This window comes from Pelophylax lessonae (assembly GCF_965119305.1).
Source record: "Pelophylax lessonae genome assembly, chromosome: 11".
NCBI classification, from domain to species: domain Eukaryota; kingdom Metazoa; phylum Chordata; class Amphibia; order Anura; family Ranidae; genus Pelophylax; species Pelophylax lessonae.
In genome coordinates this window covers 64,877,424-64,889,610 of record NC_138778.1, presented here as the reverse complement: position 1 = coordinate 64,889,610, position 12,187 = coordinate 64,877,424, and the positions used below count along the sequence as shown (strand labels likewise).

The window sequence follows — 12,187 nt, the reverse complement described above, 5'->3', positions numbered from 1 at the left end:
CTCATCTACGGCCTGATCCAGCACTCTTCGCAGGGCACGCTCCAGGAAGAAAACCTATTGGATGATGTCGCTGATGGTGCCTTCGGTGCGACTGACTAGGTTTGTCACCTCCTCAAAAGGACGCATGAGCCTACAGGCATTGCGCATGAGCGTCCAGTAACGTGGCAAAAAAATACCCAGCTCCGCAGAGGTTGTCCTAGCACCCCGGTCATAAAAATACTCGTTGACCGCTTTTCTTGTTGGAGCAGGCGGTCGAACATTAGGAGTGTTGAATTCCAACGTGTCGGGCTGTCGCAAATCAAGCGCCTCACTGGCATGTTGTTTCGCCGCTGAATATCTGAAAAGTGCGCCATGGCCGTGTAGGAACGCCTGAAATAGCCACACACCTTCCTGGCCTGCTTGAGGACGTCCTGTAAGCCTGGGTACTTATGCACAAAGCGTTGTACAATCAGATTCAACACATGTGCCATGCACGGCACATGTGTCAACTTGCCCAAATTCAATGCCGCCAACAAATTGCTTCCGTTGTCACACACCACTTTGCCGATCTCCAGTTGGTGCGGGGTCAGCCACTGATCCACCTGTGCGTTCAGGGCGGACAGTAGTGCTGGTCCGGTGTGACTCTCTGCTTTCAGGCAAGTCAACCCCAAGACAGCGTGATACTGTTGTATCCGGCATGTGGAATAGCCCCTGGGGAGCTGGGGGGGGGGGTGCAGTTGGTGTGGAGCAAGACGCAACAGCAGAAAAGGACTCAGTCGAGGAGGTTAGCAAAGAGGATGGAGTAGGAGGAGTAGAGGAGGTGGCAGCAGGCCTGCCTGCAAGTCGTGGCGGTGTCACGAACTCCTCTGCAGAGCCACGCATTCCATGCTTGGCAGCCACCAGCAGGTTTACCCAAAGGGCAGTGTAAGTGATATACCTGCCCTGACCGTGCTTTGCAGACCAGCTATCAGTGGTCAGATGGACCCTTGCCCCAACACTGTGTGCCAGACACGACATGACTTCCTTTTCCACAATAGAGTACAGGTTGGGGATTGCCTTTTGCGAAAAAAAAATTTCGGCCGGGTACCTTCCACTGCGTTGTCCCAATAGCGACAAATTTTTTGAAGGCCTCAGACTCCACCAGCTTGTATGGTAAAAGCTGGCGGGCTAAGAGTTCCGACAAGCCAGCTGTTAGACGCTGGGCAAGGGGGTGACTCTGTGACATTGGCTTCTTACGCTCAAACATTTCCTTGACAGACACCTGACTGGGCAGATGAGCAGGAACTGCTGAAGGTGAGAGGCGGAATGGCGGGTTGTTGATGGGGGGCAAGGAGGACAGCAGTGGTTGACGTGGCTGAAGATGCTGGACCAGGAGGAGGGTGGTGGCTTTGAGTTTGTGTGCTGCTTTTACTCATGTGTTGATCCCATAGGCGTTTGTGATGTGAGATCATGTGCGTTCACAAAGCAGTTGTACCTAGGTGGGTGTTGGACTTCCCACGACTCAGTTTCTTTTGGCACAGGTTGCAAATGGCATCTCTGCTATCAGAGGCAGACACACAAAAAAAATGCCACACTGCTGAGCTTTGCAATGACGGCATTCTGGTGATGGCAACAGCTTGCGTTGATTGGCGTGCGGTCTGGCTGACCCCGGGTGCCGATACATGCTGTCTGACTGTGCCACTAGCTGCTTGCGATGACCTCCCCCTGCTTCCAACTCGTCTCCTCCTGCTCTCTGTCTCCCCATTAATTTGCAAGCTGCTGTGCCAACGTATATACGAGTGGTGGGCACTGCAGTGGGCACAGTACACTCTGTGGACCTGACACTCACTGGCCGGCCAGGCAACTGCAATTATAAAAAAATATATATTTATAATTTGCAAGCTGCTGTGCCACCGTATATGAGTGGTGGGCACTGCAGTGGGCACAGTACACTCTGTGGACCTGACAGTCACTAGCAGGCCAGGCAACTGCAATTATAAAAAATAATTTATTTTTTTCAATTTGCAAGCTGGTGTGCCACCGTATATATCAGTGGTGGGCACTGCAGTGGGCACAGTACACTCTGTGGACCTGACACTCCCTGCAATTATGACAGAGGAAAAAAAAATTATTTCTCTAGCGCTCATCGACAGACGTAGTCCTCGGTGATACACCACCTTCGGGTTATGTTACCTCCGCAGGAGCAGGACTAGACAGGAAATTAAAAAGCTCTGGCCACACCCTAGGGGCAGTCCCAGAGGGTATATCCTCCCTCTCTCTGCCTCAGCAAATCAGTTATTTTCTGTCTAGTTAGGAGTAAGGACCTAGACACCTTGCTGGGATCTTAGGTCCTGGCAAGAATTTTTTCTTAAAGGATTTTTTTTAGACAGCTTTTTTCTCCAGTGTTCCTGTGAGATCTTCAAGCAAGAAAGCTGAACTGGGCGACGGGCTGGATGTTGAGATCCGGTGGTCACCCCAGTTCAGCCTACGAGTGCGTGCAGGCCATAGCTCCGCGCTGGGTCGGCCGCGACAAAGTCCCATTAAAGGACTGTCCACGCGAGTTAAACGTCTCGCCGAAACGCCAAAGACCATGAGTCACGGCGTCCGTATCGGTCGACAGCCCTCCCGCCCCGGTGGAGAGGGGTACTGTCAGGAGTTGGTGCCCGCCTGGTTCCGGTATGGTGAGTAGTATGTTCCCCCTTTTTCCCGGACGGGTTTTGTGGTGAACGCGGGCCCCTCTCTGTATGGTAAGAAAGAGTCCTTTCTATCCTATAACATGTCACAAATCCTCCTACTTTGAGTGTGATTTATGTGTGCAAAGCCAGGAGGCTTGGCTTGGGAGCTAACAATCTATTGTATACATGTTTTAAAGATGTAATCTGTGGCATTCTGGGAATCTTATGGGTTAAGAATAAGCTACCTACCAGTCAGAGGCCACGGACATGTAGACTGCCTTCCAAATCAGATCTCCAGCTATTAGCAGGCCTCCCGAACGGCCACGCGGTCCGCCAGGGCCGGTACCGCCAACCACGCCATATCCCCATGCAGAGAGAGTGTTGTGTGCCCTGCAGCACACCGCTATTCAGTTTAGGCCGCCGCCATTTTTTTTGCTGGATCGCACGAGCCGCCATTTTTGCGTAGCCTCGTGTCTCCAGCATGGGGGCGGCCATGTTTGAGGTGATCCTACACCTCGTGGAGCTTGGGGGAGGCGCCGGAAGGCGTGCAGAGGGGCGGAGCCGCCTCCTTTCTTCCTGGGCAGCCAGCCAAAAGACTTCCTGTTTGTCAAGACAGCGCTGTAAGCTGTTGCAGTTTAACTCTGAGCATCAAGTGGTGAGCCTGGGGGTCTATCTCTCTCTCTCTCGATCGATAGGGATCCCTAAGCAGGTAACACTAAGGGGCTTTTTTGTGGCGCTGGGGGTCAGAAAAGAAAAAAAAAAAAAAAAAAGTTTTTTTCTTTACTTTTGAATTATATTATCCAGGAAGTAACTGGAGTTATTATGGACCCTGCCACACATATTCCCCCACCTGTTTCCCTCGAGGGGGCCTCGGGACCCGCCGGTGCACAGAGTATAGAGTCATTTACAGCAATTTTGGAGTCTATGGTGGCTCGGGTGGAGGCGGCCTGTCAGGGACGGGGGTCAAGGAAGCGACCCCCGCCTACCCCTATACCATCTGACACCTCTGACTCAGATTCAGAGATGGTCACAGCAGTTGCAGGTTCCTCTGCAAGGGCTGTTATCCCAGGTAAAGCCCCCTCAGACAGTGAGGAGGACGCTTCTTCTCTTGCTATAATTCAGGAAGAAGCATTGGTGGACGCACTAGTTGTGGCAGTGCAAGAAACCTTAAAACTTGAGGCTTTACCGGCAGAGGCAACTGAAACAGAGAGGCCTTTTGGGACTAATAAGCCCATCAAGACGGCGAAGGCTTTTCCTGTACCTAAATGTTTTGGTAATCAGATTAAAGGAGAATGGGAGCATTCTAAACATACCTTTACTATTTCCAAGCGTATTGCTAGACGCTATCCGTTTGAGGAATCCATCATTAAGAAATGGACGGTACCACCAGTCGTGGATCCGCCTATTTCCAGGCTGAATAAAGCCACAGTTATTCCAGTGGAGGACACTTCGTCCTTTAAGGATCCGGTGGATCGAAAGATAGAAGCAGAGTCCCGCACTATCTTTTCTCTGATAGGGTCAGCATTTAGACCAGTAATCGTTATTGGTCTAGTTTCCCAGACACTTACGGAATGGGCGAGAATGGTACGCCAAGATCTTAGGGGAAAAGATATTCCCCAGGAGACATCTGATTTGATGGAACAGATCATACAAGGGCTACGGTTTATCTGTGACGCAGCCTTGGACACTACTCCCCTATTAGGGCATGCATCTAAGTTAGCAGTGATCCTCAGACGTGTGCTGTGGTTAAAATGCTGGTCAGCTGACCTAGGTTCCAAAAAGACCTTGACCAATCTCCCCTTTCAGGGGAATCGTCTATTTGGAGCCAACCTAGATGAAATCATTAAGGATGCCACTGGGGGCAAGAGCACTTTTTTGCCACAGGCTGCAAAAGCTAAGGGACCTCGCAACAAGCGAGGACCTTTCTTTACCGCCCATAAAGGGCGCCCGGCTGGTACTAGCGGGAAAGGCAAGACTCCTCCAGGAGGGTTCAAGAAGGGGACCAACCCAGCCAAACCCGAAGCAAAGGAGTACACAGCCTGAAGGTGCGCCCCCACCCGGTTTCAGGGTGGGGGGGCGTTTTCACCGGTATTCAGGACATTAGATCGAGCATCAACCACTACTACCGGTGCGATTCTTCCCTTCCAACATTTAAGTACCACAGGAAGCGGTAGTTACCGTTCCCTGAAAAGATCTTTTCCTTTACCTTTTCCTAAGATTAGTCCCGATACCTCACAGGAATCGGATCTGGTTGACCAGATAGGCCAAGTAGCCTCTAGTCGGGTGACTTCGGTCCCTGAGGTTCAACCAGAAAAGATCACCTTTCCTGATAACTATCAGGTATCTGATAAATGTGTGGGAACAGAAAACGACCAGACTTTCTCGGATGGTCGGGGCCAGATAGCTCTAGGGACGCCTGGTTCAGATCCAATCAGCGCCAGTGGTCCTAGAAATTCTAGGCTGGCCTCCTCAAGCCGGCCTGGCCGACTTGGACATGTTAGTCGCAGACGTTCCGTGGGAACTTCGTCTCAGGGAGTGTCTGTGGTCTCAAGGACCAATTTACCTTCGTGCTTTACAGTCGCTGGTTTTAATGGCCTGGCCATTGAGACCCAAGTACTGAAGGACAGAGGTTTGTCTACTTCAGTCATTCCTACCCTTATTAAAGCAAGGAAAGCGACTTCCAGCAAAGTCTATTATCACACATGGAAGACTTATATTGCGTGGTGCGAATCTTTAGGATTTCCTCCACGTACCTATTCGGTGACTCGAATATTGGCTTTTTTGCAACAAGGGGTTGAGCAGAAGCTAGCCTTGAGCACCATCAAGGGTCAAGTTTCAGCATAGCAATCTTCTTTCAGAAGCCTTTAGCTACCAAATCCTTGGTGCGGAATTTCATCCAGGGGGTGCGGCACCTGGCTCCTCCAGTCCGCGCGCCCTTACCGCCCTGGGATCTTAATTTGGTTTTGTCGGTTCTACAGAAACCTCCTTTTGAAAACATCAGGGAGATTCCCTTGCTAACTCTATCCCAGAAGGTGGCCTTCTTGGTGGCTATCACTTCTGCTCGCAGGGTGTCAGAACTGGCTGCATTATCATGCCAGTCACCATACCTAGTGATTCATAGGGATAAGGTAGTACTTCATCCTAAGCCATCTTTTCTTCCCAAGGTGGTTTCAGATTTTCATCTGAATGAAGATATTGTACTACCTTCCTTGTGTCCTCAGCCCAAGCATCATCGGGAACATGCGTTGCATTCCTTAGATGTGGTTCGGGCAATCAGGGTATACCTGAAAGCTACGGAATCATTCCGTAAGACGGATTCACTTTTTGTGATCACGGATGGCCCCAGAAAGGGTTTGCCTGCATCTGCCGCGACCATTGCCAAATGGATTAGACAAACGGTGGTACAGGCTTATTCTATTAAGGGTCAGAGTCCTCCGTTCCCTGTTAGGGCGCACTCCACTCGAGCGCTCATTACTTCCTGGGCCTTTCGCCATCAGGCGTCAGTGGTCCAGGTATGTAAGGCGGCCACCTGGTCGTCGGTACATACCTTTACAAAATTCTATAAAATTGATGTGACGGCATCGGCGGATGCCTCATTTGGCCGCAAGGTTTTGCAGGCCGCAATTTGAGGAGACCGGTGGTCTACCTCGAGGGTTTTTTTCTGTTTGAAAAAAAAAAAAAAAAAAAAAAAGATTGTTTTCTCTTTTTTTTGGTTGAGTCTCATCATTAAGGATGAGCATTGTAAACTTCTAGTTGGCACCGGTTGGGCCTTCTAGATTGGGATTTGATTTCCATTTTCCCACCCCTCAATTGTGATACTGCTCTGGAACGTCCCGAAGGTGGTGTATCACCGAGGACTACGTCTGTCGATGAGCGCTAGAGAAAAATGGATTTTTGTAAAATCTTACCGTAAAATCCTTTTCTCTTAGCTCATCGACAGACGTAGTCCCCGCCCCTCTGTTTTGGAGTTGGGTTGGGTTAAATTCTCTAAGCACTGCTTTTTCACATAACTGATTTGCTGAGGCAGAGAGAGGGAGGATATACCCTCTGGGACTGCCCCTAGGGTGTGGCCAGAGCTTTTTAATTTCCTGTCTAGTCCTGCTCCTGCGGAGGTAACATAACCCGAAGGTGGTGTATCACCGAGGACTACGTCTGTCGATGAGCTAAGAGAAAAGGATTTTACGGTAAGATTTTACAAAAATCCATTTTTTTTAAACTGCAAGGTACTGTGCCACCCGATATGAGTGTGGTGTGCACACGGTACAGTCTGTGGTGGGTCTGTGGCCTCTCACACACGGCGGGCAGGCAACTGCACAATAGATAGATATATATAGAGATATATATATATACAGTGGGTACGGAAAGTATTCAGACCCCCTTAAATTTTTCACTCTTTGTTATATTGCAGCCATTTGCTAAAATCATTTAGGTTCATTCTTCTTCCTCATGAATGTACACATAGCACCCCATACTGACAGAAAAGCACAGAATGGTTGACATTGTTGCAGATTTATTAAAAAAGAAAAACTGAAATATCACATGGTCCTAAGTATTCAGACCCTTTGCTGTGACACTCATATATTTAACTCAGGTGCTTTCCATTTCTTCTGATCATCCTTGAGATGGTTCTACACCTTCATTTGAGTCCAGCTGTGTTTGATTATACTGATTGGACTTGATTAGGAAAGCCACACACCTGTCTATATAAGACCTTCCAGATCACAATGCATGTCAGAGCAAATGAGAATCATGAGGTCAAAGGAACTGCCTGAAGAGCTCAGAGACAGAATTGTGGCAAGGCAGAGATCTGGCCAAGGTTACAAAAAGATTTCTGCTGCACTTAAGGTTCCTAAGAGCACAGTGGCCTCCATAATCCTCAAATGGAAGACGTTTGGGACGACCAGAACCCTTCCTTGAGCTGGCCATCCGGCCAAACTGAGCTATCGGGGGAGAAGAGCCTTGGTGAGAGAGGTAAAGAAGAACCCAAAGATCACTGTGGCTGAGCTCCAGAGATGCAGTCAGGAGATGGGAGAAAGTTGTAGAAAGTCAACCATCACTGCAGCCCTCCACCAGTCGGGGCTTTATGGCACAGTGGCCCGACGGAAGCCTCTCCTCAGTGTAAGACACATGAAAGCCTGCATGGAGTTTGCTAAAAAACACCTGAAGGACTCCAAGATGGTGAGAAATAAGATTCTCTGGTCTGATGAGACCAAAATAGAACTTTTTGGCCTTAATTCTAAGCGGTATGTGTGGAGAAAACCAGGCACTGCTCATCACCTGTCCAATACAGTCCCAACAGTGAAGCATGGTGGTGGCAGCATCATGCTGTGGGGGTGTTTTTCAGCTGCAGGGACAGGACGACTGGTTGCAATCGAGGGAAAGATGAATGCGGCCAAGTACAGGGATATCCTGGACCAAAACCTTCTCCAGAGTGCTCTGGACCTCAGACTGGGCCGAAGGTTTACCTTCCAACAAGACAATGACCCTAAGCACACAGCTAAAATAACGAAGGCGTGGCTTCACAACAACTCCGTGACTGTTCTTGAATGGCCCAGCCAGAGCCCTGACTTAAACCCAATTGAGCATCTCTGGAGAGACCTAAAAATGGCTGTCCACCAACGTTTACCATCCAACCTGACAGAACTGGAGAGGATCTGCAAGGAGGAATGGCAGAGGATCCCCAAATCCAGGTGTGAAAGACTTGTTGCATCTTTCCCAAAAAGACTCCTGGCTGTATTAGATCAAAAGGGGGCTTCTACTAAATACTGAGCAAAGGGTCTGAATACTTAGGACCATGTGATATTTCAGTTTTTCTTTTTTAATAAATCTGCAACAATGTCAACAATTCTGTGTTTTTCTGTCAGTATGGGGTGCTATGTGTACATTCATGAGGAAGAAGAATGAACTTAAATGATTTTAGCAAATGGCTGCAATATAACAAAGAGTGAAAAATTTAAGGGGGTCTGAAGAATACTTTCCGTACCCACTGTATGTATGTATGTACGTATGTATGTATATATATATATATATATATATATATATATATAAAAAATACTCAAATACCAGCCCTAAAAAGGGCTTTTTGGGGTGCTGTCAGGATGCTGTCCTTACAGCAGGAGTGGACCGAGAACACTATAATCTAATAAGACTAACAACTGTCCCTATTAACAGCAGCAGCACTCTCCCTGCTCTCACTACTAACACTGCTTCAGAATGATCTAAGATGGATGCTGCCCTTGCTTTTTTATAGGAGGTGGGAGGGTGTGGGAGGGAGGGTATGCTGATTGGCTGGAATGTGTCTGCTGACTGTGAGGTACAGGGTCAAAGTTTGCCTCAATGATGAAGTATAGGGGGCCGACCAAACATCGCATATGTTCGCCCGCAGCGGCGGACGCGAACAAGCGATGTTCGCCGGAAACTGTCCGCCGGCGAACAGTTCGGGACATCTCTATTAATGAACACTGGCACTACATTAATTTGTATCTTTTTTTTTTTTTATTTATTAGCCTGAAGTTCATATTTAATGCTCACATGTCCAACCACCCACCCTGCTTAACTTCACTCTTTATTGGCATTAATATTCCTGAAGACACTTCAGCATCTGGTACACTTCTGAACGTGTCTGATGTCTGTGTCCTCTGTGTGCTGTGGTTCTTTTAATCGACCCTTACGTCACTAATGTGACCTGTAATGATGTAGGGGCCAAAATATAAGACAGCTGCGCGCAGAGTTGGCCATGCCTGTTACATACCTGGAATTGTCTAATGCTAAACATGTTCCCAAGTCATCCTTCAGAATCACTTACATGAGAGATGTGCTCCTCCCACCAGGAGACCTCTAATCCACTTTTTTTGGATAAAAAGCTTGGGGTACTCCCCATCCTCAGTTTGTGTTTCCTTTGGCCAGTTAAGACACATCCCCTGTTTGTTTCTGACAGGTCGCCTGGCGGGGTACAGAGGCTTCCTAATTGCGGTCATCCCTTGTTGCAGAGCAGGGGGCTTGTACTATAGCCTCATTCAGGGATAATATCTTTATAATTTTATGAGATCTAACGTTAAAACCACTTGATCTTACCAGATCTAACGTAGGGCCTATTAGTCTGAATGAAATTTCACCAGAAAATTGCATGTGGGGGGGCTAGCCCCCCTATTTAATACTACCGAATATCTGTGTTTTCATGTGAAATATCTCTGTATTTATATGAGATCTAACTTTGAAACCACTTGATCTTACTGGATCTAACGAAGGCCTATTAGCCTGAATCAAATTTTACCTAAAAATTGCATGTGGGGGGGCTAACAACTAGTTGATCATACCGGATCTAACAAATATCTTCCAAAATAGCTAATTGGTCAATTTTTTGATAAGGCTGGTGACGGGTTAGCCCCCCCTGCAAAGAACTGTTAATATCTCTACTTCTGTGTGAGATCTAACGCAAACAACAATTGATCTAACCTGATCTAACAAAGATATAACCAACTGCATATGTTTTGTTAAAAAATTTTGATATGGGGGGGGGGGGGCTAATACGGCTGAGGTTTCCTTGCTTGATGTGGTCAGTTTTTAATAGGAATGCAGAGGGACTGACAGGAACCCCAGGAATTTCTCACAAACTAAGCCATACAAAGAGAACAGGATACTGTGTGTGTGTGTGTGTATATATATATATATATATATATATATATATATATATATGTATATGTATATATATATATATATATATATATATATATATATATATATATATATATATATATATATAATACATATAATACATACATACATACATGTACATGGTACAGCAGGCACATATCAGGAATATGGGGTTTACATACTCTTTTTAAGCATTTTCTTAGCAGTGAATGCTTGTTAAGCATTTTCTTTGCAGTGAATGCTCGTATCTACTAAAGGTAGCAAAACAGTTGCTCTAACATAAACCCATCCTGACAGAAATAGGAAGACTGCCACTGCTGGCTGAAAATGCTAGTTATCTGGCTGTCTTGTTGACCCCTGCTTAAGTACGTTCAGAGTCTTTATCCAGAACGAGTTATCCAGAACGAGTATGTAGTATCAGAAAAGTCAGAAGTCCTTTTCCAGATAAGGCTATCCATACATGCTTAGATTTCTCTCGCTCAGCCCCAAGGGCTAAATGAGAAATCAATACAAGATTCCTTACAGAATTCCCGAGTGGTGACCTCTGGATGTGGTTACTGTTCTACTAACAATTTTCAGCCCAGCTCCTTTGAAATTTGTATTTGAGAATTGTGGAGCAAGGCGGTACTGGCAAGCAGCACATGGCTCAAATTTTAACTGATTTGGCAGGATTTGAGCCCATGTATGGCTAGCAGAAATGTCTGAGTGTAAAAGCTGGGTCATCTTGTCGGCCAGGCAATTTCACTTGGATAGACCAGCACTTGCACTCCGTGTTTCACCCAATACATTGTTACTTCAAAGAGTTACGGTATTACAGGTTACACTAAAATGTTTGAAGTAGTAAAAAAGTCGGGGACAAATCAGGACAGATCTGTGCTTGTGGCTTGGATCAATATGTTATCTAAGTCTTTCTGCTTATTTCAGTCCAGCGCTTGTCTTCGCCTGACCCTGATACATAATCCTAGTTTATTAAACTCCAACCACTGCTGTGATTTCTTTTTTTTATTTTAGAAGGAAACAAAAATACATTTTTAAGGAGCTTTCTACTGTAATTTTATATTTGTCTAGTCTTTTATATTATGATAAGTCAAGAAGGTATAGTAATGACTGGTTTGGTTTTGTGTAACCCATATTGATGTAAAAAATGTTATCAATATGTCAAAACACTGTTTGTGTATATTTTGTTATTCTAAATGTCAGGATGCTATCCTTCCCCAACATGCAGCACACCCATTTATACCTTTTGAACTAGGAGTCGTTTATGTAGAAGTATTAACCTTTGGGCTAGATGGCTCATCGGATGTATGGTTTACATTGGAGCTCTGGAAGCCAAAAGAAAGGGGTGACATTCCTAACTATATTGGAGATTAGTTAACAAGTGGCTGAGGAGCTGGTGTAGAAAGGAGTTGTTTTGGATTCCTGGAGAACTGGGCTGACTTTTCAGTAGGTTTCCAGCCCTTTAGAAGGGACGGACTGCACCTAAATGGGGAGGGTGCAGCCCTACTGGGAGAGAAGATGGCCGAAAGGTTAGAGGGGCTTTTAAACTAGGTGATGGGGGGTCCAGATGTAGAGCTTGTCAGCGGGGAACAAGGTTCAGCAGGCATTAAGGTAACCTGAGATCCAAAACCCAAGGTAGGTAAGTTGGCAAATCCAAAATACAGCCTCATATCATCTAACAAGGGTATAGTATGCGACTGGACAAAATTACAAGGTTTGTATACTAATGCTAGAAGTCTGGCTAACAAGATGGGAGAATTGGAGCTGCTAATATATGAGGAGGATTTGGATTTTGTGGGAATTTCAGAAACTTTGACAGCTCTTATGATTTGGCTGGCAACCATTTAGTGGTATTCCCTTTATCGCAGAGATAGGGAGGGTAAACAAAGGGGGAGGGGTATGCC

At 46.5% G+C, this 12,187-nt stretch overlaps 1 protein-coding gene across 1 annotated transcript in view; it reads left to right on the top strand.

The window, feature by feature from the left end:
* The window catches only part of MFSD11 (major facilitator superfamily domain containing 11), a 153,844-nt gene that overhangs the window by 99,085 nt on the left and 42,572 nt on the right, over positions 1-12,187 (top strand). The window lies entirely within an intron of this gene.